Source organism: Ictidomys tridecemlineatus, chromosome 13 (genome assembly GCF_052094955.1).
Source record: "Ictidomys tridecemlineatus isolate mIctTri1 chromosome 13, mIctTri1.hap1, whole genome shotgun sequence".
NCBI lineage: Eukaryota > Metazoa > Chordata > Mammalia > Rodentia > Sciuridae > Ictidomys > Ictidomys tridecemlineatus.
This window is the reverse complement of record NC_135489.1, coordinates 22340699-22363668: the sequence shown is the minus strand read 5'-3', so window position 1 is coordinate 22363668 and position 22970 is coordinate 22340699.

Genomic DNA, 22970 nt, shown 5'->3' with positions numbered 1-22970 from the left:
GAAAGCACACAATCTGGAGTCTGACACATTGTAAACATATGATTATTTTGTTATTCTTTTGAGATGAATTCTGCATTGCAAATACTATGCCACATAAACCTTGAAATATAGATCTAACTTAGCAAGTACCTGTTTGTATTTAAGAACAGTCCAATAGTATGTTTGTAGGGCTGAGAAGTGCTTCACCTAATCAAGGAGTATTGATTCGAGGGTGTGCCCAGAGCTCTGGGGAGCCTCAGCAAGTCTGTTCATAAATGGACAGTGAGGCATGAAGTCATAAAATGTTTTATGGGGAAACCCATGAAAACTTCAAGCCTTCTATAATACTGATTAAGAATAGTTTAAATCATTCATATTTTATTAGAAAATGTCAGTGGTTATGAGTTAATCAATTTCAGATAGATTTTATTTGTGTAAAATTGGCATTTTAGAAAGTGAATTTATTGCTCACAGTTACCTCTTCCAATGTGAAATTATTGCAATATTAGTAGTAAATGAACTCGGATTGAATCTATATCATTAATCATATATTCCCAAATTGAACTCCTAATAGTGTCTTATCAGATTAAATAAAAAGTCACAGAGGCTGCTGGCTGCCTTTCAAGGCTTGAGGCAAGGGGCGATTCTAAAGGACATTTATACACATGTATTTCTGGTCTTTTTTGACTGCGTTCAGTCTGCAGTGGGGTCAGCCTACCATGGTCTAAACCTCTGAAACCATGAGCCCCAAGTAAACTTTTCCTCCTCTGGGTTGTCCTTGCTGGGTCTTTTGGTCATAGTGATGAAACTCTGACTAACACATATTCCTTTGTCATGCTTGCTTCTGACTGCTACTTCTAAATCCTTCCTCACTTCTCCATAATCCTCAGAAGCAATGAGCCTCCTGCCGACTGACTCTACCTACAGACCCTTCGCTCCTTGACGCTACCTCCGTCTCCATCCCTGCCCCTGTCAATACTCTGGATGGTTCTGATGTCTAAATAGATTACCTTTCTTCTCCTGGCCCCTTGGATTCCTTCAGCCCTTCCATCATCCATTCCTATGGTGACACCCTGGGTCTTGTTTTAATAATAACCTTTTAAAATTTTTTCAAGCATTTCACTATTCAGCCACTTCCTCTTACAAGTCCAGTTCACTCTCCCTAGTCCTTTACACCAACATTCATTCCTAAAAAATATTTTGGGGTATAGGCTTAGAAATCTTCTGGGTGCTTATAAATTTTTTTATTGGTTCTTTTTCGTAGAATTCATTTTGATATAATTACACAAGCATGGAATAGATCTTACTCTAATTAGTACCCCACGTGGCTTTTCTTTATCTTCCTGGCTCTTAACATTGGAGCCCCTGTCCTGTCTCTGCCCTCTCTGATCTGTTCTTTGTTACACTTGCTCCCTGCGTCTTCTCGTCCAGTCCTGTGGATTTACACACCTTCACACTGTGATAGCTACCAGCTCTGCACGTCCTCCTGAGCTCCAGCCAATCCTCTGTTCAGCGTTTCCACCACGGTATCCAGCAGGCATCTCCATCGTGGTATGTGTCCGACTGGATTCTTGATGGCCTCTCTGCCCTCACTGCCCTCTTCCTCTTTCCAAAGTCTTCTCCATCTCTGGAAATGGCAACTCTGTTTCTTAATTGCTTAGGCCAGTGGCTTCAGTGTTATCCTTCTCTTCTCTTGCTCTTTCCATCCCATCACTGGCTGACCCTGCCAAGGTGACCTTAGGAACCGAGGCCTCAACCCTTTCTCCTCCTCTCTACCAGCACCACCCTGGTTCCTGCTGCAACCATCCCCAGCTCTGTCTATTCCAACAGTCTCCTCACTGGTATCCTCCTCTCTCCCCACCCTGCTGCTCTCTGGTAGTGTACTCTCCACTGAGTTAAGGGATCTTTCTAAAAAGCTGCTTCTCTTGAAGTTGAGTTGTGACTCTCCTTTGCTGAAAGCACTCCAGAGACTTAGTACTTCAGAGCAAAGGACTCAGAATAGATGCCAAGTTCTTCACCACTGTCACAGACGCTAGAGAATCTGCACTGTCTATGCCCTCTCTGTCCTCTGCTCTAACTCTAACCTCTTTTCTAATTACCTTCTTTGCTCACTGGCTGCAGCAACACAGGGATCCTACCTGTTCCTTGAAGGGACCCCATACCTGCTTGTTTCTGGGTGTTTGCGCTAGGCTGTCATTTCCTCTGTTTGGAATTCTCCTTCCTCAGGCATCCACCTGGCTCACTCTCCCACCTCCTTCAGGTCTCTGCTTACCTGGAGTGAACCCCATGACCTCTCACCCAACACTTTTAGGCTCTTTCCCTGTTTTGCTATTTGTTTTTCATGGCACTTATTACCATTTCATTTCTTATATAGAGCTGATTTTCACTATTCTTCAATTCTATATTTGTGAGCTCCCTACTCATTAAAATGATGTGTAACCCCCAAATCAATACTTGTACTGCTTTTGTGATCATCTGCAAAATGTTCACAGAAGCAAAATATTTCTCTCTTGATGCACATGTTCCCAGATGAGTTAGAACATAGGAACCATCTGCTTTTTTGTTTTTAGCCCTTGAACTGTATAGAAGTGTCCTTTCCAGGTGTATTTTTCATAGTTTTTTAAATAGTTTTGTTGTGGTGGTTTGGTAGTGATTTCTATGTTTAAAATGGTCCTCAAACATAGTGCTAAAATGCTGTGAGTTTCTATTTGCAAGAAAGCTGTAGCGTACCTTATAGACAAAACATGGGAGAACCACGTTCAGGCAGGATCTGTAGTGATTTTGGCCGTGAGCTCAATGCTATGAGTCAAATATGCACATATTGGATAAGGTGCTTTTACACAAAAACATATAAAAACAAATTTTGTGTTGATCACTTGGTGAAAATGTAATCCAAGGCTCATGGAGACCCCCATATTCCTTTGGAAAGCAATGACTTTTTTTTCGTTAATTCAACAGTGCTGGTAGCCACTTCATAGAACAGAATTTCTCTGAATAAAGAGAATTCACTAGTGTTATTTCTTTGTTCAGCTGGACTTCCCCAGTAAAACTCCATGAGAACACAGACATCTTTTTTTCTCCTGCTGTATCCTTGGCATTTGGAACAATGCTTGGTATATGGTAGCATTGAATACCATTCAGTGGTCAAAAAAATGAGTATACATTTCTATTGCATATGAACCCATTTATAGAGTAAATAAAAACACTATTGAAATAAGGATACTTGTTGATATATGAAATGTTAGAGAAGCTGAGTGTCTTATAATTTAGACAAAAATTAAACAGAGATCAAATCTCTAATTCTTTTCTCCATCTTAATGGCTTGTTCTTATATACCCTAGAGGAATATGCACCTCATTTTTGAAGACCACTACACGTGACAGCTCCTAGAAATTGCTCAAAATTTTACACAAAATGGTTCTGGTTTGGTTGGTTTGCTAAGAGGAAGGTCTTGTGCTAGGAAACTATAGGATGTAACTTTTAGGAGGGATTGTAGATTCTTGCTGGCTGGTTCTCACAAATCTCCACGTCTATCTCCTGTTTTCATCAACTCTACTTCATAGTTTCTTATATGTTTAGGCAACTTCACAACTTGGAAATATTTTCCTCATAATTAGTTGAAATCTGTCAACCTACAACTTTCAACCCAAGTTTTCCCCCTTAAATGCATAGATCAATTTAGTCCCAGTTGCACTTGACAACTCCACATACATGTGTAGAGAGTGTCCTTGAGTTTATGTTTTTCCAGTTCTTTTAAGGGTTCTTTTCATGATATAGCTTCCTTATTTGGGATTTGCATCTTGGTAGCTCAAGAGAGAATATTTAAAGAGATTTGGTTGAAGCAAGATAACAGCCTCAAACTAATTGGCCAGTGGGTACATCTGAGAGACTTTTAAAGAACAGTTGGATCTAATTTTCCTTTTATGTTGTTTTCTGTTCTACCCTGGGTACTGATCACTGCTTCCACCTCACTATCTCCAAGCAGTCTGTAGTTTCTTGTCCAATAGTCTTGACGTACTTGTGCCCTGGGTAATAAAGAAGAAAGAATGGGTCTACAGAGAGATGGCAGCACTTACAGGAGGCAGGATAATCAGTGAAGTGATACAGAATTCAACAGAAGAATTTAGAGAGTATTAACAAGAGATCACAAGTGTACTGAAAATCCAGGGAAACATTGAGAAAGCTGAGTGGGAATGTGAACAATTTAGAGGAGGAGGTTTATTTTGGCTCATGGTATCAGAGGTCTCAGTGGCTGACGCCATTGCTCTGGACATAAGGTGAGGCAGAACATCCTAGCAGAAGGGCATGGTGGAGGACCTCTGCCCAGCTCATGGAGACTGGGAAAGAGAGAAAGCAGGGCATGTCCCTAGTGATCCACCTCCTCGAAACACGTCCCACCTGCCTACAGTTAGCACCCAATCAGTCCATTGAAGCTAGAATGGACTGATGAGGGTACAGCTCTCACAAACACCTCCAAATATTCCTTCGTTGACACAGTAGCTTTTGGGTAACATGTCATCTCCAAACCATAATAGCTAGTGTCCTGCAAGGACAGTCTACACGATTGTACACAGATTTCGCTCTTCCTTGTCTTAGTGTTCTTTTCTCTCCCTTTACTTTCCTGGGCTTACATCCTCCTAGTGCTTAATTTTTTACGTATGTTTTGTTTCTGGAAAAACTAGGTTAAGGAGATGGTTTGATATTCCATCAGTAAACTAAAAATACCCCAATAAAACAGGAATAGCTAATTATCCTTCAAAAATCACTAAATTATAAAAGGCAAACCAAATCATCATTAATAATATTTAATTAATGTTTGATACAGCTTGAATATAACTTAGACCATGTGTATTATACAATAAAATCATTTAAAAAAATTTTTTTAGTTGTAGATGGTAACAGTATCTTTATTTATTTATTTTTATGTGGTCTCCATGATTGAACCCAGTACCTCACAGGTGCCAGGCAAACGCTCTATCACTGAGCTACAACCCCAGCCCTAAAATTATTTTTATTATGAGTTTCTTGCTTATTGTAGATCCACTTGTCTAGTGCCTTACGATATTTTGTGGATCTTAGAATATAATTTTATGGTTTTAATGATTGTAATGATGGAAGTTCATCAATGTTAGAACTTTTACGTCTGTGACATATGTTGGACTTCAATATTTATGTTAGCCAAAACTCTCTACCTTCCCCTGCTAAAATGTAATTCTTACAGGACAATAGCATCTGTTTATGCCATAGTTTATAATGCCTTTAAGATATATGTAGGATAAGAAGAGGGATTACCTAAAGTGACAGAAAGATGAAGAATGAAACTACTATTATGATAGAACTGTCTTCTTTTTGCATACAATATTTTTGGTTAGTCCTTGTAATCACTATTTTTATGATTAGAGAAAATACATCAAATCCTCATCCTCACTATTATTATTCCATCAACATAATAGAAAATCTACCTAAATTAATAACCCCTTCTTTTTAAATTTAAATTTATTTATTTATTCTAATTTGTTATACAAGACAGCAGAATACATTTCAATTCATAGTACACATACAGAACACAAGTTTTCATTTCTCTGGTTGTACACAAAGTAGAGTCACACCATTTGTGTCTTCATACATGTACTTAGGGTAATGATGTCCATCTCATTCCATCATCTTTCCTACCCCCTGCACCTTCTGTTCTCCTCCCTCCCCTTTGCTCTATCTAAAGTTCCTCCATTCTTCCCATCCCCCCCCATCCCCATTATGGATCAGCATCCACATATCAGAGAAAACATTAGGCGTTTGGCTTTTGAGATTGGCTTCCTTCCCTTAGCATGATATTCTCCAACTCCATCCATTTACCTGCAAATGCCATGATTTTATTCTCTTTTAATGCTCAGTAATATTCCATTGTGTACATATACCACAGTTTCTTTATCCATTCATCTATTGAAGGGTGTCTAGGTTGTTCCTCAGTTTAGCTATTGAGAATTGTGCTACTATAAACATTAATATGGTTTATTTTGTCAAAGAACAAACTTTTTGTTTTGTCAATTGTTTCAATTGTTTCTTTTGTTTCAATTTAATTGATTTCAGCTTTGATTTTAATTATTTCCTGTCTTCTGCTCATTTTTTGGTGTTGATTTGTTCTTCTTTTTCTAGGGCTTTGAGATGTAATGTTAGGTCATTTATTTGTTGACTTTTTTCTTCCTTTAAGGAATGAACTCCATGCTATGAACTTTCCTCTTAGTACTGCCTTCATAGTATCCTAGAGATTTCTATATGTTGTATCAGTGATCTCATTTACCTCTAAGAATTTCTTAATCTCTTCTTTGATGTCTCTTCTTTGAATGAACAATTCATTGTTCATTCAGTAGCATGTTATTTAGTCTCCAGGTGTTGGAGTAACTTCTATTTTTTATTTTACCATTGATTTCTAGTTTCACTCCATTATGATCTGATAGAATGCAGGGTAGTTTCTCTACTTCTTTGTATTTGCTAGAGTTGCTTTGTGGCATAATATATGGTCTGTTTTAGAGTAGGACCCATGTGCTGCTGAGAAGAAAGTGTATTTACTCGTTGATGGATGAAATATTTTATATATGTCCGCTAAGTCTAAGTTATTGATTGCATTATTGAATTCTGTGGTTTCTTTGTTTAGCTTTTGTTTGAAAGATCTATCCAGTGGTGAAAGAGGTGTGCTAAAGTCACCTAGTATTATTTTGTTGTGGTCTATTTGAGACTTGAAATTCAGAAGAGTTTGTTTGATGAATGTAGATGCTCCATTGTTTGGGGCATATATATTTATAATTGTTATGTCTTGTTGATGTATGGTTCCCTTAAGCAGTATGTAATATCCTTCTTTATCCCTTTTGATTAACTTTGGCTTGCAGTCTTCTTTATTGGAAATGAGGATGGAAACCCCTGTTTGGTAATGCAATGTTTTTTCCCAACTTTTCATGTTCAGGCTGTGGATGTCTTTTCCTATGAGATGAGTCTCTAGAAGGCAGCATATTGTTGGGTCTTTTTTTTGTTTTTGTTTTTGTTTTTAATCAAATCTGCCAGCCTATGTCTTTTTTTTTTTTCCTTACAGCCTATGTCTTTTGATTGATGAGTTTAGGCCATTAACATTCAGGGTTACTATTGAGACATGATTTATATTCCTGGTCATTTTTGTTTATTTTTGGCATTTAACTTGACTTGGTTTCTCCTTTGATTGTTTTTTTTCCTTTAGTGTAATACCTTCTTTTGCTGATTTTCATTGTTTTTTTTCATTTCCTGCTCATGGAATATTTTGCCAAAGGTGTTCTGTAGTGTGGACTTTCTATTTGTAAATTCTTTTAACTTTTGTTTATCATGGAAGGTTTTTATTTCTTCAGGAAATCTAAAGCCTAATTTTGATGGATATAAGATTTTGATTGGCATTCATTTTCTTTCAGAACTTGGTATATGTTATTCTAGGATCTTCTAGGTTCCAGGGTCTCTGTTGAGAAATCTGTAGAGATCCTGATTGGTTTCCCCTGATATATAATCTGATTCCTTTCTCTTGTGGCTTTTAACATTCTCTCCTTATTCTGTATGCTGGTCATTTTCATTGTAATGTGTCTTTGTTGTGATTTTGTACATTTGGTGTTCTCTAAGTCTCGTGTATTTGATTTTTCAATTCATCCTTCATGTTTGAAAAGTTTTCTGGTATTTCATTGAATAGATTGTTCATTCCTTTGGTTTCTAACTCTATGCCTTTCTCTCTCCCAATAATTATTAAATTTGGTCTTTTTATGTTATCTCGTAATTCTTGAATGTTTTGCTCATGATTTCTTACCATCTTCACTGTGTGGTCAACTTTAATTTCAAGATTATATGTTTTGTCTTTGTTGTCTGAGGTTCTGTCTTTCAAAGTGATCTATAATCTGTTGGTAGTGTTTTCTTTCTTTTTAAAAAATTTTTTAATTCTAATTTGATATATATGACAGCGAAATGCATTACAATTCATATTACACATATAAAGCACAATTTTTTCATATCTCTGGTTGTATATAAAGTATATTCACACCAATTCATGTCTTCATACATAATGGATAATGATGTCCATCTCATTCCACCATCATTTCTAATCTCATGTTCCCTCCCTTGCCCTTCACCCCTCTGCCCTATCTGGAGTTCATTCCTCCCATGCTCTCCCTCCCTACCCCACTATGAATCAGCCTCCTTATATCAAAGAAAACATTTAGTATTTGTATTTTTGGGATTAGCTAACTTCACTTAGCATTATCTTCTTGTTGGTGGTGCTTCTCATTGAGCTTTCAATTTGGTTTATTGTTTCTTTCATTTCAAATATTTCTGTTTATTTTTTTTTCCAGAACCTCTGTCTCCTTATTGAAGAAATCTTTTGCTTCCTGTATTTGCTTATGTAGCTCTTTATTGAAATGATCTTTTGCTGCCTGTATTTGCTCTCTTCTATCATCCTTTAATTCACAGAACATTTTAATTATGTACAACCTGAACTCCTTCTCTGTAATTTCTTCTGTTGTGCTGGCCATGGACTCTAATAATGTAGTATTTTGATTTGTTTGGGGCACTTTCTTCCCTTGTTTTTTCATGTTGTTTGTGTGTCTTCCCTTCTGGCACTGCAGATCTGAGGTGTTCCAGTTTTTACCCTATAGGCTCATAGTATCCCTGCAGGGTTCCAATACCCCTCCTTTAAGTGGGAGAACAATATTAACAGAACACAATGCAATGTACATAGGCTTAAACCAAATAGTTGCTATTAGGACGTTTATGGTTTTGTCACCATATACAGAAATGGTGAGTTCAATTATTATCTACAACATAAATAGTAGTTTTGCAAGGGATCTATAAAGAAGTAGCAGGAGAAAAGACAAAAAGTCATCTTGGGGAGACAAATAAGTGGGAAGACAAGGAAGAGAGTACAATAAACAAACAAACAAAATTAAGAAATATAAAAAATGTAAAATTAAGAGATAAAAGAATATACAACCCAATTGTAATAAACTATTCAGATATCCCAGTTCTCAGTAGCCTAATCCATGAAAAGTACTTGGTTTCACAAATATTGGGGATGTGAGGATGGGAGGAGAGAGAGAGAGAGAAAAGGAGAAAAAAAAAGAGTGAAAAGGAAAAAAAAATCTCGAAGGAAAATACAAGGATTAGTTTTGTTGGAATTCAGTATCTTTCATGCTTCCCTTCTCATCCAATATATGGACTTGTCTGTTGTTTGCTGATATCTCTGCCCTCAGGATGGTGAAGGTTGTCAGGGTTGGTCTTGTGTGTGGAGCTCATGGAGGTGGGGCATAGCACTTGCCGGGTCCCTGATGGGAGACTGCACCCCAAGAATCTCTTTTGGGGCCCACTTGTGTGATGTGGGCACCTGGTCTTATCTCCTTATACTGCCAGTAGACCTCACAATCCTGGTCTCTAATTTCGTCTCTAAACTGCATCTCACTCACCCTCTTTCTACTTCCCCATTTGGAACCTCTCTCTCAGAAGGTCTTATGGGCTGAGCTCTGGGGGCTGCGCACCTGTCATGGGCAGCTGTTTTGTATTGGGATGTTCAGGGCCAGGCTTTGGGAGCTATGGACCTGTGGTGTAGCTGCAAGCACTGTCCCGGGTTAGTGGGTGGACGGGAGAGGGAGGAGTTGGGGACTATAGGTACCTTGATATTGCTTCTAGGCCACAGCTAGTGTCCAAACTGGGAGTTACCCCAACTAAAAATGGTGATGAAGGTGTCCCAAGATGCAGGCAGCTTTCAGAGATGGGGTGTAGGGTCGGTGGGGCCTGGTGTTGGTGTTGGATAATATGTTCAGAGATGCAGCTCTGTGGCGTTCATGTTGTGGCTGGTGGCTGTCTCCAGATCCTGTCCAGTGTCCCCAGCTGCAAGCTACTGCATGTGGGGGACTATGGCAGTGGTTGTAGTGTCCCAAGATGGAGGCAACCAGGGGAGCCCCACAATGGTAGATGGGGATCCACACAGGAGTGGCAGCTGGAGGTCCTGCATGTGGGCAGCAGCTGGATTCCTGCATGGGTGGATGGCCAGGGGTCCTGAGCTGATGCTGATACCCATGGTCCTGGTTGGGCACAGCAGCTGGAATTCCTGCATGGGAGCAGTTGTCAGGGGTCCTCTAATAACTCGCAGAGAAACAGTATTCCCACTACTTGAATCTCAGGTCACCCAGCGACACAGAATGCAGCCTTCCTCTAGGCTGCCATCTTGGATCTAACCTAATAGCCCCTCCTTTACCCACAGAATCCAGTATTTCCCTGGTCTTTTCCTGAAGAGGACAGTCTCTCTGCGGCTATGAATATTCAGGAAGGGCTTGATCGCCCCTCTCAGTGGGTCCTGGAGAGGGCTGCACAAGGGGTCCATGGCAGGGAAGAAAGGAGTGGCAGTGGGCACGTGCCCATATAATGCAAAGGGCAAAGCAGTCTAAAGAAAGGAGAGAGAATTTCAGGAGTGAAAATAATGAGGCTACAAAAGTGTGAGAGCAGGAGAGAGAGCTATGGGTGAGGGAGCCTTGTGATCTTGGCTCCCTAGAACTGTACATAGCCTTGAAAGATCATTGGTCTTGTTTCCAGGCTTAGGGCAAGAAAACTATTATCTTCATTTTACTGTGTACCAAGATGGAGGCAACCAGGGGAGCCCCACATTGGTGGATGGGGATCCACACAGGAGTGGCAGCTGGACGTCCTGCATGTGGGCAGCAGCCGGATTCCTGCATGGGTGGATGGCCAGGGGTCCTGTGCTGGTGCTGATACCCGTGGTCCTGGTTGGGCACAGCAGCTGGAATTCATGCATGGGAGCAGTTGTTGGGGGTCCTCTAATAACTCGCAGAGAAACAGAGAAACCAAGAAACAGTAAAACAGAAACATAAAACCAAGAACTTTATACAGTTATATATCCAAGGTTTCAGAGCAAGTAGTAAGCGAGGCATGAGTTTTTTTGCCCTGTTTTTATTTCTTTTTCTTCTTTTTTTGGATGATTTTACAATAACATAGAAAGATAGAAAGTGTGTGTGTGTGTGTGTGTGTGTGTGTGTGTGTGTGTGTGTGAGAGAGAGAGAGAGCGAGAGCGAGAGAGAGAGAGAGAGAGAGAGAGAGAGAGAGAGAGAGAGAGAGGGCTCTATGAATCTTAGTATTTTTTCTCTGAGGCTTTAACAGGAAAATCAATTCAAATCAGCAGATATTTATTTAGAATCTATAAAATACATATTTATTTAGTAAGGAGTTATGAGGTTATAAAGTAATGGAGGTGCTTATTTCCAGCCCTAGATTATCCAGGGAAGTCTTGATATAAAACACTTTTACTCACTCTCTCCATAACTACATCTATCGCTGTCAACCTAAGTAACCGATTTTGGTTTTAAAGATGGTTAAAATCATCGAAGACACTCTCTCTGCCTTTGAATCCATTTAAGGGTTTCATACCTGAAATGCTGAAGCCTGAAAGGATTGACACGAGGTCGTAGCTCCCCTTCAGTGGAGGGGGATTGAGGGTAGAAGACCCTGGTTCCCCTGCAGTGGCAGAGCTTCTCCCACACAGTCCTGAGTGTCCCTAGTGCTCAGTAGTGGCTGGTTTGGGTTGAAGCTCTGGGATTTGGCTGAAGTCCACCTACAGTGTAAGCCTCTAATTTTGTTAGAAGCTGCCATTGGTATTCCAAGGTATCTGTGCCATTTTAGCATCCCACCATTCTGTAAGAGAGTTCTACTCACTTTACCCCTTGCCAACATTCCTATTGACCTTATTTATATATATATATATATATATATATTTTTTTTTTTTTACCTTTTTGGTGAGCATGTGGTGGTATCTGACTATGGTTTTAGTTTGCATTTTCATGAATAGTTTTATGGAGTACCTTTCTAAAAGTTTACTGGCCATTTGTATTACTTCTTTCATAAAGTGACTAATTAAATTTTTTACTATTTTAAAAAATTAATTAATTAGTATGTGACTATATGGCCAATGTGATTCTGTAATATGTATACTCAGAAAAATGAGAAATTATATCCCATCTATATATGATACACCAAAGTATATAATAAGTTCATTCTACTGTCATGTATAACTAATTAAGACAAATTTAAAAATTAATTAATTAATTTTTAAATTTTGATTTGTTATATATGACAACAGAATGCATTGAAATTTATATTACACATATAGAGCATACTTTTTCGTATCTCTGATTGCACACAAAGTAGAGTCACATCCTTTGTGTCTTATTACATGTACTTAGGGTAATGATGACATTGCATTCCACCATCTTTCCTACCCCTATGTCCCCTCCCTTTCCTTTCCTCCCCTTTTCCCCTTTGCCCTATTTAATCCTCCAATCCCCACCCCCACAGCATATTATGGATCAGCATCCTTAAATCAGAGAAATCATTCAGCATTTGGATTTTGGGGATTGACTAATTTCACTTAGCATTATATTTTCCAGCTTCATCCATTTACCTGCAAATGCCATGATTTTATTCTCTTTTATTGCTGAGTAATATTCAATTATGTATATATATACCACATTTTCTTTATCCATTCACCTACTGAAGGACATCTAGGTTGGTTCCACAGTTTAGCTATTGTGATTGTGCTGCTATAAACACTGACGTGACTGTGTCCCTGTAGTGTGCTGATTTGAAGTCCTTTGGGTATAGACCGAGGAGTGGGATAGCTAGGTTAAATAGTGGCAATTTTTTTTTTTACTATTTTTATCAGACTATTTGTCCTATTATTACTGATTTTTAGGAATTCTTTATATATTCTGGATATAAGTCCCTTTGTCAAAAGTCAAGGATCCTTTTGGATGCAAATAAAAGAATTTGACCAATGATGAATTAAACAATATCAATATCAATTATCTGATAGAACAGAACAAGTCCCAAGCTAGGCAGCCCTTGGCTTCTTAAGTAGATCTGCCATTCTTAATGGCTTGGCCTTTCAGGCTTGTACTTGTTCCCTCATGGTTGCATGATGGCTGTCACTGATGAATGAGTCATGATGAATGTCACCTGCATTCACAGGAGGAAGAGTGAGGTAGCCAGGTAGGCAACACGAACAGGTACTTCTGTGACCACTTCTTTCAATGTGGATAAAAATCGGTTTTCAAAAGCACTCCCAAGCTTCCTCTTATCTCCTATTGGCCAGAATTGAGTGTCCTGAATATATATACCAGTGACAGCAAGCTGGGAATATAGCATTAGGCAGTATTTTTCTATAGCCATAATTGGATTAGACAATGATGATTCATGCCTGGGGCTGGGCCCATTGCTACATGAACACAGGGTTTTTTGGGGTCAGAAGAGAGAAATGGCTGCTGGTCAAGTGCTCTATCTGTCCACATTAACACCCCCAAAGCTGCATGCTGCCTTCAGTGCAGTGAGAGATCCTGGGAAATTCCTGAGGCCCTGATAGGCTTATGGACAAAATAAGAGGTTAGAAAACCAAGTCCTTGACTTATATGCACAAAACACTACCACCACCACCAACTCCTGTTAAACCTGATCTCAGAGAAGGGCTACAGGCGTGAACAGATAGACAAGTTGTTAGTTCCGATCACTCGGCTAGAGTAGAAAGGCAGGACTCCAAACCTCGTGGTCCCAGGGAACAAGGCCTAATGAACCTAATAGAGGCGTTGAAGGCAAGTGGGGATTAAGGGTCCAGGCCTCAGGTTGGTTTCCTGAAACAAGGTCATTTCAGGTAGCTTATTGAGCAGTGATCCCAGGAAATAGGAGTGAGAGCACATTAAGAACCAGTTATCCCTGTGGGAACGGGAGTGTAATTGTGCTGAAAATCTCTGTGGAGCTCCACAGAGCACGTGGCAGAACGGTGCGCCCAGTGTTCTCTGTGAGTGGACCTGCTGCGTTGACATGACCTTGACTATTTTACTCATGCAAATCCCTGTCTCCTGCCCTCTTCAACCTCCTGAATTGGAATTTTTGAGGGGAAATGGGGCACAGGATATTTTATTTAAACAAACTTTATCGGATGACTCTTAGGCCTGTCCACATTGGAGAACCATTGCTGTATTCTACAGAGACAGTGTTGATCAATCTTATTAATTGTCTCACATTCCCCATGGAGGGCTAGTGAGGCCCTCATCTCTTGTCAGAGAAGTGCACAGTAGACAGTGAGAGGTTTGGGGTGCAGCTCCACAGAGGCCCCTCTACCCCCGCCCTCAGGATGCTGCTTTCTGTAACAAGGGCTGGAGGGAAAGACGAGTCCTAAGAATATAGCCCAAGAGATGTCTGAGTCGGGAGAGAAGAACAGAAACAGGCTAGTTTCGATGATGACAGCCCCTTCAATACCCAGACTTCATGGAGGGAGCCAGGAAATTACTTTCTACAGCATTAAACTCTCTGTAAAGGGCCCTAAGCTCCTAGAAGGAAATACGCTGTGTAATTGCACAGGACTTCAGTGTAGAAAACATTAACAAGACACATGAGAAACAGCGGCTGTTTATGCTGTAGTATATCCGTGAGGCAGGTGGAGTGTTTCCATCTGTTGAAAGTGGCCTCTGTGATGTCTCCCTGTTGGGATCAAGTTAAAGAGAATGGATTTCCCACTTTATTGGGAAAAGCTTCTCAGCGGCAGATATTCATCAGCCCTCCTTCAGTTTCTCGGGGAATTTAAAGCTGGGCAGTTGCCATCTCTATTTTCCTTCAGAGTGCCCCAAGAAAACTTCTATTTCTTTGCTAGCCATTGCTTTCTTTCCAGTTTCCTTCTTTCTCCCTTGACCTAAAAACAGTCACCTGTGATCATGATATGGCTTGAACCCCATTTGAAAAACAGGAGGGAAAAGTTGCTGGTGAGGTGGGAATGAATGTGGATGGGGGTTTGGGGAGGAGAGGCTCTTCTTACCAGGCCTCTGTAAGTGATGTTTGATTGGACACAGAGAATTGCAGGTGCTCCTTCAGATCTGTCATGAAGTGGAAAAGGCAGGAATGGGAAATGCAGAGATTGCAAGAGTGAACATATTTGTAGGCTCTTTCAGCTGTGGGTGGGAAGTACTTTAAATCTCAATTAGGAGATTTCAGCCATTACAATTCAGATTTTAAGAGTCTGGGAAGATGGGCAGACTTTCCTTACTTCCCATCCTAGGTCTTTCGTTCATTCCAGGGCAACATGTCCTAAACACCAGCCATATCACATGACGATGTCTAATGGCTTCCTGTCACCAGGGACTCAAAGTGTCCATTATATACTCCTGCCTGGACTTTTGTGTCTGAGAAACCCAGAGTCGTATACTGTCAGTCATAACTCAAAGAGCTGCAAATTCTTCAGTTTCTTCTAGCTGGGCCTTTTTGATTTTTGACATTGGCATTTGGGCATATATATATTTTTTAAATTTGTAGTTGTGCATGAACATCATGCCTTTATTTTATTTGTTTATTTTTATGTGGTGCTGAGGATTGAACCCAGTGCCTCACACATGCTAGGCAAGCGCTCTACCACTGAGCTAGAGCCCCAGCCCACATTTGTGTATATTTAAGGCTCCATGTAATTCTTTGTTCTGGTTCAGATGAAGACCTTTTCCTGCTGCTTGGCTCTGACCCCAGAAAGCCTTGTTTGTCTAAAGCACCTTCATGAGTTTATGCTTGCTGGAGGAGGGGATCCAGAACTTAGCCATGATAGTCTTTTCATCAAACAAATATTTACTGAGTCTATACTATGCTTCAAACATCACATTAGATGTAAAGAATATAAACAGGTACAGGATGTAGTTGCAGCTCAGAAAAACTAGAAAGTATTAGACCTTGCCTGAGCGCCAACGGATCATGGAAGATGATACAGTAGGGAAGCAGCACGGTGCTCTTGGTGCTCAGAGAAAGGTGTTCATTCTTCTTGGGAAATGAGGGAGAGGAACTGTGAAAATTTCACAGTGAAGGCAAAAACTGAGCTGGGCTTTGAAGGATGAGTAGGAGTTTGCTGCTTGAGTGAGGTTATATGAGTAAGTTTTCCAGAAAGGCACATCAAGTGGGTAGTGTCTTTGAGTGATACTGAGGAGACCAGCAGAGTGGCAGTACAGTGTGATTTGAGGACTAGTCGTTGGGGAGGTCTGCACTGGAGGGTAAGCCAGAGGACAGGGATCAAACTTCTTTCTCCCAATTCAGAGGTCCTTAGGGACTTAGGGAAGCGTCATGAATATTGAGGAATCTCGGCCATGGAATACTGAGGATGGGAAGAGAGGTGAAAAGGTCCACACAGTAAGTATAACCTCTGGTACTAGATATTTTGACAGACTGGAAGGAAAATGAGGGCTTGTTTTTAGAAAAAAATATCCAAAGAAATTCCCTGCTCCCCTTTTTTAATAAAAGAAGAATTTAAAGGAAGATTTGAGAGAAAGAGAGATAATTCAGTGTTCAAGGTTCCAGGAGACAAGAAAGAAAATTGGATTGAGATTAAGGGCCAGTCTTAGAGAGCTCTAGGAAATCGTTCCCTTGGATATTGGGGGAGAGAAAAATGTGGTGGATGAATGAGCTCATAGGGCTGGAGGAGAGGTGGGAAGGAAACGGGTGGGGGGAGTTCAGGCCTCCTTCCTTCGGTTATTTGGAAAAGAGGAATCAAAGACGTATGGTGTGAGAGGGTGGTAGAGAGCGTTAGCCTTTTCAGTAGGCTGCTCTTCAGTAAAGGAATGGGGTCTGCAAAAGGCAAAACATAAGTCTTAAAATCCCAGGCCCTCTGCAGCTTGAGCATTATAGGGGATCTTTGGAAGCACAAGGGGGCTGGACCAAGGACCTCTGTCTGTTTTCCCTGGGTTTCCACCTCCCTCTGGGATGCTCCTGCATCTGTGCCTGCCTCCCTCTCTCCCTGGCTTCTAAGGAGCACACACCACCTCCAGAGCTCGGCTGGAGCGAGGTAAACCCCATCCCCTCCATTCTCTTCATCACAACTGAGGCAAGTCAGAGTTTTTAAAATGGACCACTCACAAGTGAAACACGAGCAGGGAAAATATTGGAAACAGGCTGCAAAATTCAGATTTATGAAATTTCCTGCATATTGCTCGCTCCCAGGTTCCCAAATCCTATCCTGGTAAAACGATGAGTTCAGTGCCGTCTGGTCTCTAAGGTTGCCTTCCTCCCTCACTCCAGCTTTACTCCACATCCGTAGCTCCGTGGATTGCCCACCAAGCAGGACCTGCTGCCTGGACCCCCTGATGCGCTCACCCTGCTGCTTTCCCTTAGAATAAAAATATCACCCAGATATCAAGAAGTGCAATGAAGAGAACGAACCTGGGAATTCACCCATTGCACTCTCTAAGCAATGCAATTATTCTAAAAGGATTGATAATGGTTTTTTTATTTTAAATCTACTGTTATAATAATTCAAGGTTAGTTTTATCATCTTCTTCCCGCAGGCTGTGATTGATCAGTCTGAGTCCACAGTTGTTCAGTTTGACAGCTATATTTTGGCAGACAATTGCCTTTTTAAAATAATTATTGCAAAAAATATAAATCATCCTTCTTATTTCTAAATTCTACACAGTAAGTAAATGACCGAACTGGACTGGAACTCAACTCTGGCTCCAAGTTTGGTTTAAAGTTTAGTTAGATAGAAAATGCTACCCACAGAAATGACCAGAACCAGCAGCAGTTTTTGACCAATGTTCCAGATAACTTTGAGGGGCTCAGTGTCTTTACAACCCCTTCCCAATGAGAATTCATGTATTTCGGCCTTTCTCTGAAGGAGAATTCATGTATTTCAGTCTTTCTCTGGAGGAGAGAGGCCCTCAGCCCTAACTGGTGCTTTCCTGTGGATATCTCCAAGGGTTCTCGTGATGTTTTTAATCTACAAGTATAGCATGAATGTAAAATTGTATGCCTCTTCCCTTCAAAAATAATATTAATATAGCTTTAATACTTCCTCCTCTCCCTTAGTGTGTTCAGAAAATAGCTTTTTCCCTTGCAGAAATCATAGACGGTGATTAAGAAGTAAATTCAGTTTCCTCTTCAGTGTCTCAGCCCAGGAACAAGATTTCTAGCAACACATTGCTTTTCCTTATATTCCAGCTGATAGAACATTTTGCAGGTTTTGTGGATTTAGAGAGCACCTAATTTTTTATGCTGAGGATTTCCCTGTGTGTGTTGGGGGTGGGTGTTGAGTCTGTTAGTAGGAGACTGTGTTCTGGTCTCTCCCTGGATATGGGAGGAAGGACTTCTACTGTGAGATGCTCAGACACCATGAGGAGGCCTCCACACTGTCTGGGACTTGAAGATATGAGGAGTCCTATATTCTATTGGCAAAACTTCACCCTCTGTACTCTGATCCTTAGGAGAACAAAGGGCTGGCCTCCGCCTTCTGGGAATGTGAGAACTATCCTGAGAGCTGGAGTGATGTGTTTCCACAGAGCCGAGATGATGTCAGTAGTCCTGGGCTTGTTCAGGAATTGCAGGCAGGGTCCTTGTCTCACTTATTTCCTCATCAATTATAACCAGGACTTCTTCCCTCTGGGAAACCAGAGGTTCCATAGTAAGTAGGCAAGGTGGGCAGGTCTGTGGGAGGAACAGGGCTAAACTTCCTATTGGCTGAAGGCAGTGATGAACACTTAGGGCCTAAGAGCAGAGTCGAGGGATGGAGGTGAGAATGGGAAAGAGAACTGGCACCTATTTGAGCCTGAGCCAGGAGCTGCTCTCCTGTGTTGGAGGAGGGAAGAGTATCACCACCTTCAGTGCCTCGGTCGTTACTGGACTTCTACAATAACTTTGTTTAAGCAGTGAAGTTACTTGTGCACCACATTTGCTTAATATCTTGAAAAACATTCTATTTTTAACCACCATTTACATGTTATAAGTCTCCACAATTTTTTTTTCAAACTTGAGGCTCCTCTTAAAAAAATATTCACTAAGATAAATAACCCTAACCTGATTTTCTTTTTCTTTTGGTATCATTGTTTAAACAGTTTAAAAAGTAGTTCAGACAAGTTTTGAAGCTTTGAAAGCTTAGATCCAAGGAAGAGTGAAAACACTAGAGATCAAGGAGGTAAGATCAGGAAGGAAGATCACGAAGGAACAAAGCAGGCCAATGACATGATACACACAAGACCAGGAGCAAGGGTCCTGTGGCTAAGGTGGGTTTTAACTCTTTGTATCTCTCAGGAGGCAGTGTGTATAGAGAAAAAAAAATCTGGGCTCTAAGTATGTTGATTGTATCTTTTAGTTTTTATTTACTAGTTTTGTGACCAATTTATCTGCATTTTAACTTCTTCATTTGTGAAATGGTGGCACTGGACTGTGTGACCCAGGCATCCTTTCTCTTCTCATCTGCTAGAAATCTGGATAATTTTGCTTACTTTGTATTTAAGAACATAAATGTTGAGGTTTTATATTTAATATAACTTCAAATTTAAGAGAACTTTTATGTGATTCCTTAATTCAATTCTGGTTGCATGAAACCTCTCAGTTTGGATTCATCCTTCTGATTTCTCAGTGCCCTCGATGTGAACAGCACTGTTTGGGAATGGCCTTCTTCTGTGAGGACAGAGGTAGATTTCTAGTCATTAGTAGCTGCTATGGGCTTCCTTCAAGCCAGTCGGACAGTCCAAGGACAGAACCACCATGTACCAGTTTCGTTTTAATGTTAGGTGTCAATTCCTAGAACTCACCTCCGGTGACACTGAGAGCCAGGACAGTCCGATACCTGCTCTTTCCCATACTCTGCCTTAACCCATGAAGGACCTGTAAAGGGACTCCGGTGTTCCTTTCCAGAGGAGAGGCACTAGGTTGCAATCATCAGAGTTATCTGTGACAGGTACCCCACCCTAGGGAAAGCAGTGCCAAATACTCTTCCGTGTTACCATTTACCAGTGCCCCCAAATCCAGGAGGGCCTCTTTTATGAGTGTGGTCATTGGAATCATGAAGTGGAGAGACTTTAGTTGGAAGTCAGGTCAAGTTCCTGGCCTAGTTAACGGATCAATGTGAAAAACTCTCTAGCCATACCTGAGCCCCAACTTTTTCTCCCACCATCTAAATTGAGTTTTTTTTTCTTACTAGAGTGATATTTTCCAAAGAGTTACACTTGTTACAAGAAGAAAGAGTTTCATGGTTAAATGGTTTGGGGAAGAGTGCATGAAATAAGGTTAGTAGTTTTTTCTTAAGTAAGAATTTCTTGTGGTTTCTACTGTGTGTATATCCTTTCGACTCTAACAAGTTAATATGAAGCTTTCCCCAAATTTATTTCAAATGGTTACTTTTTTTTTTTTTTTAAGAGCATGTTATGGCAGGACTACTGCTTGCCAAAGTTCTTTCAGCTTTATGAATCCAGGAAAAGATCATGCACTAGTCATTTTAAAGAAGGGTTCCAATGTCTATCAAATCCTAATATCCCTCAGGGCCCCAGTGAAGATCCAAAATCCACATCCTGTGTGAAGTCTCTCTTTATTTCAGTGTTTTCCAACAAGAACTTTCGCCTCCACTCCATGGAGAGTATATTGTCATGGCCAACTGAAAAGGGAATTATCAGAAAGAGGGCTTCTGAATAATTGGATGAAGCGTCCTGGACATATTGACTCCCTCACTTCCACGTAATGATGTTTTAGTCTTCATTTTCTCAAGTATAACCTTATTTAAAAAAAAAATAAAAAAAGTAATACATGAAAATCCAAAACATAAGGCCTAAGGAGAGAGTAACCGTTCAGATAATCAGGAGAATTATTTGTGTTACAAAATGATTCTTTCCAGGTTTCATTTTTAAGGAGGAAGGAAGTTGGTTTTGCAATTATTTCTCTAAGTTCTAAAGCCATCCGTCGTTAGCCTTTTAGTAAAACTTTAGCGTTGAAAAACACTTTCTGTAAAGCCCCTGCTTGCCTTCCCATTAAGATGGAGCCCTGGTTCCCTCCCCTCTGTCTGTGAGCACGGTGGGTGGACCGAGGTGTCTCTTTGGGATGTGGGGCTCTTTCCTCCCTCACTCTGCCTCTGGCTCCTCCAAAGGACCCCTGCTGGGAAAGGAGGACTTTCCCACCAGCGGGGGACCACTGTTCAGGGGCAGTCAGCCTCCCCTAGCACCTCATTATTCTCCCCTCACCCCAGTGTTGTTTGCAGCTTGGGATTTATTTAGCTATTTTTTAAACAGCATCATCCCTAATTGAAAACCTTTGGAAATCCATTTTTTATCATGTCTCTGGAACACATGTTCTGTTTTGCCAGCTGTCCAAGTTGCGAAGACCTTCCCCCTGCTGGTTGGGAAAACAGGTTCTACTTCCGACAGCTCCAATGAATCAAGATGTACACAAACTTGATTTTAAAGGTGTTTCCTGCCTTGTTAACCCAATCATTATAAGACAAAGGCACAGTTGGATCGTTTCTACGTTGGCAAAAAAGCATTAGCTTTCTTCTAAGGGTGATTTGCCACTTCAGGCATAATTAGGCCACTTAAACACTTATCTTTGCTAGTCAATGGACTGGGAAGTCTTTATCCTTATCAGGAGTGAAGTGGTTCAAAGAAAACCGCAGCTCTAAAGGGGATGGGGTGTACATTTCCGCAAGGTAGATCCTACCAGGTGGCTGGGTCTTTTAATCTCTAAACCTACTGGCAGCCTGGTTTATGGAACCCCTAGAAGTTCATCATTTCTATCACTAAGTGGGATTTGGTTTGATATTCTTACTTTTTTTTTTTTTTTTTGTAGGGGATGTGGTGGATGGGTATGCAATGTTCTTTTATAAATTCCTATAACACCAGATCTGGGAGGGGAAGTTATTTGAGAAGAGGGAATGCAGTATGTGGCTGGGGGTGAATGAGAGAAGACCAGACTTCCTGGCACGCCACCCACCCACACGGTGTTGCTCAGGTCCTAGGAGACAGAGGCTGGGAGATGATGGTGCTTTTTTTTAGCTAATTTTTCCCAAGACAGTGAAGTATAGTGTATGGTACTGGGGAGAAGGGGTTCCCATTGTGGCCTGCTCTGATGTCATGAGAGAGTCTACTTCTGTTATGGTGAAATAAAAAGATATATCTCTGCCTTGCCTGGATGACCCAAAATGTTTTCATAAATGTTTAAAACCAGGCAGTGTGTGTGTGTGTGGGGGGATTCCACTGAGATAATTGATTTGCAAATTACAGGTTCTGATAATTAAATGGGCAAAGGACATTGCTTCTTTTCTGTACTCTGCTTGACTTACATGAAAAGAACATAGGTATTAGAATTGGACCTGCTTCGTTTTGAATTCTGGTTCTGCTAATTATTCTTTCTTTCTTTCTTACTGGGGATTGAACTCAGAGGCAATTTGACCACTGAGCCACATTGCCAGCCCTGCTTTGTGTTTTATTTTTGCTGAGAGCCATTACCAAGTAGGAATGACGCATCGAAATTTCCTTGCCAAGCGTACCCCATGCTGCTTAGAGGACATTCGATGGAACATTGCATGCATGCTTTAATAAGATGACCTTGCTCAAGGACCAAGGCGGATCCGGGTTTAGAGCTGATCAGGTTTGAGGAAGTAATCGGCTCCTTGAGTTTAAGGCGTTGCCAGTTTAAGATAATGGGTTTTAGGGAAGTTGGAGATTGAAGATTATTGCTGGGATTAGGGTGTTCCTGCTGCTTGTTCCCTTTGAGTTCTCGTGAGATTAAAATGGGATTTGGAGATAGCCTCGTGGAGTAGGTGAATTGTTCGGGTAGATGGCAGAACGTGATTGCCCCTGGACCTGCGTGGAGGCGGTGTGAGAGCTGGAATAAAGAATTGCTGTTTGAACCTACGAAGCTGTGTGGTGGCTCGTGATTCTGGTGCCAAGCCGAGACATTGGCCTTGGCAATTTTGAGACAGGGACTCACTGAATTGCTTAGGGTCTCACCTTTGCTGAAGCTGGCTTTGAACTCTGGATCCACTTGCCTCAGCCTCCCGAGCTGCTGGGATTCCAGGCGTGCAGCACTGTGCCTGGCTAATTACTTTCTCTATTTATGAAATAGACAGTGACATCTCTTCCTTGAGGTTATCATGATGACTTGAAAAATTCTACCCCTTTCAGCATTTTTGGAGTTATAGCCTGCAATTT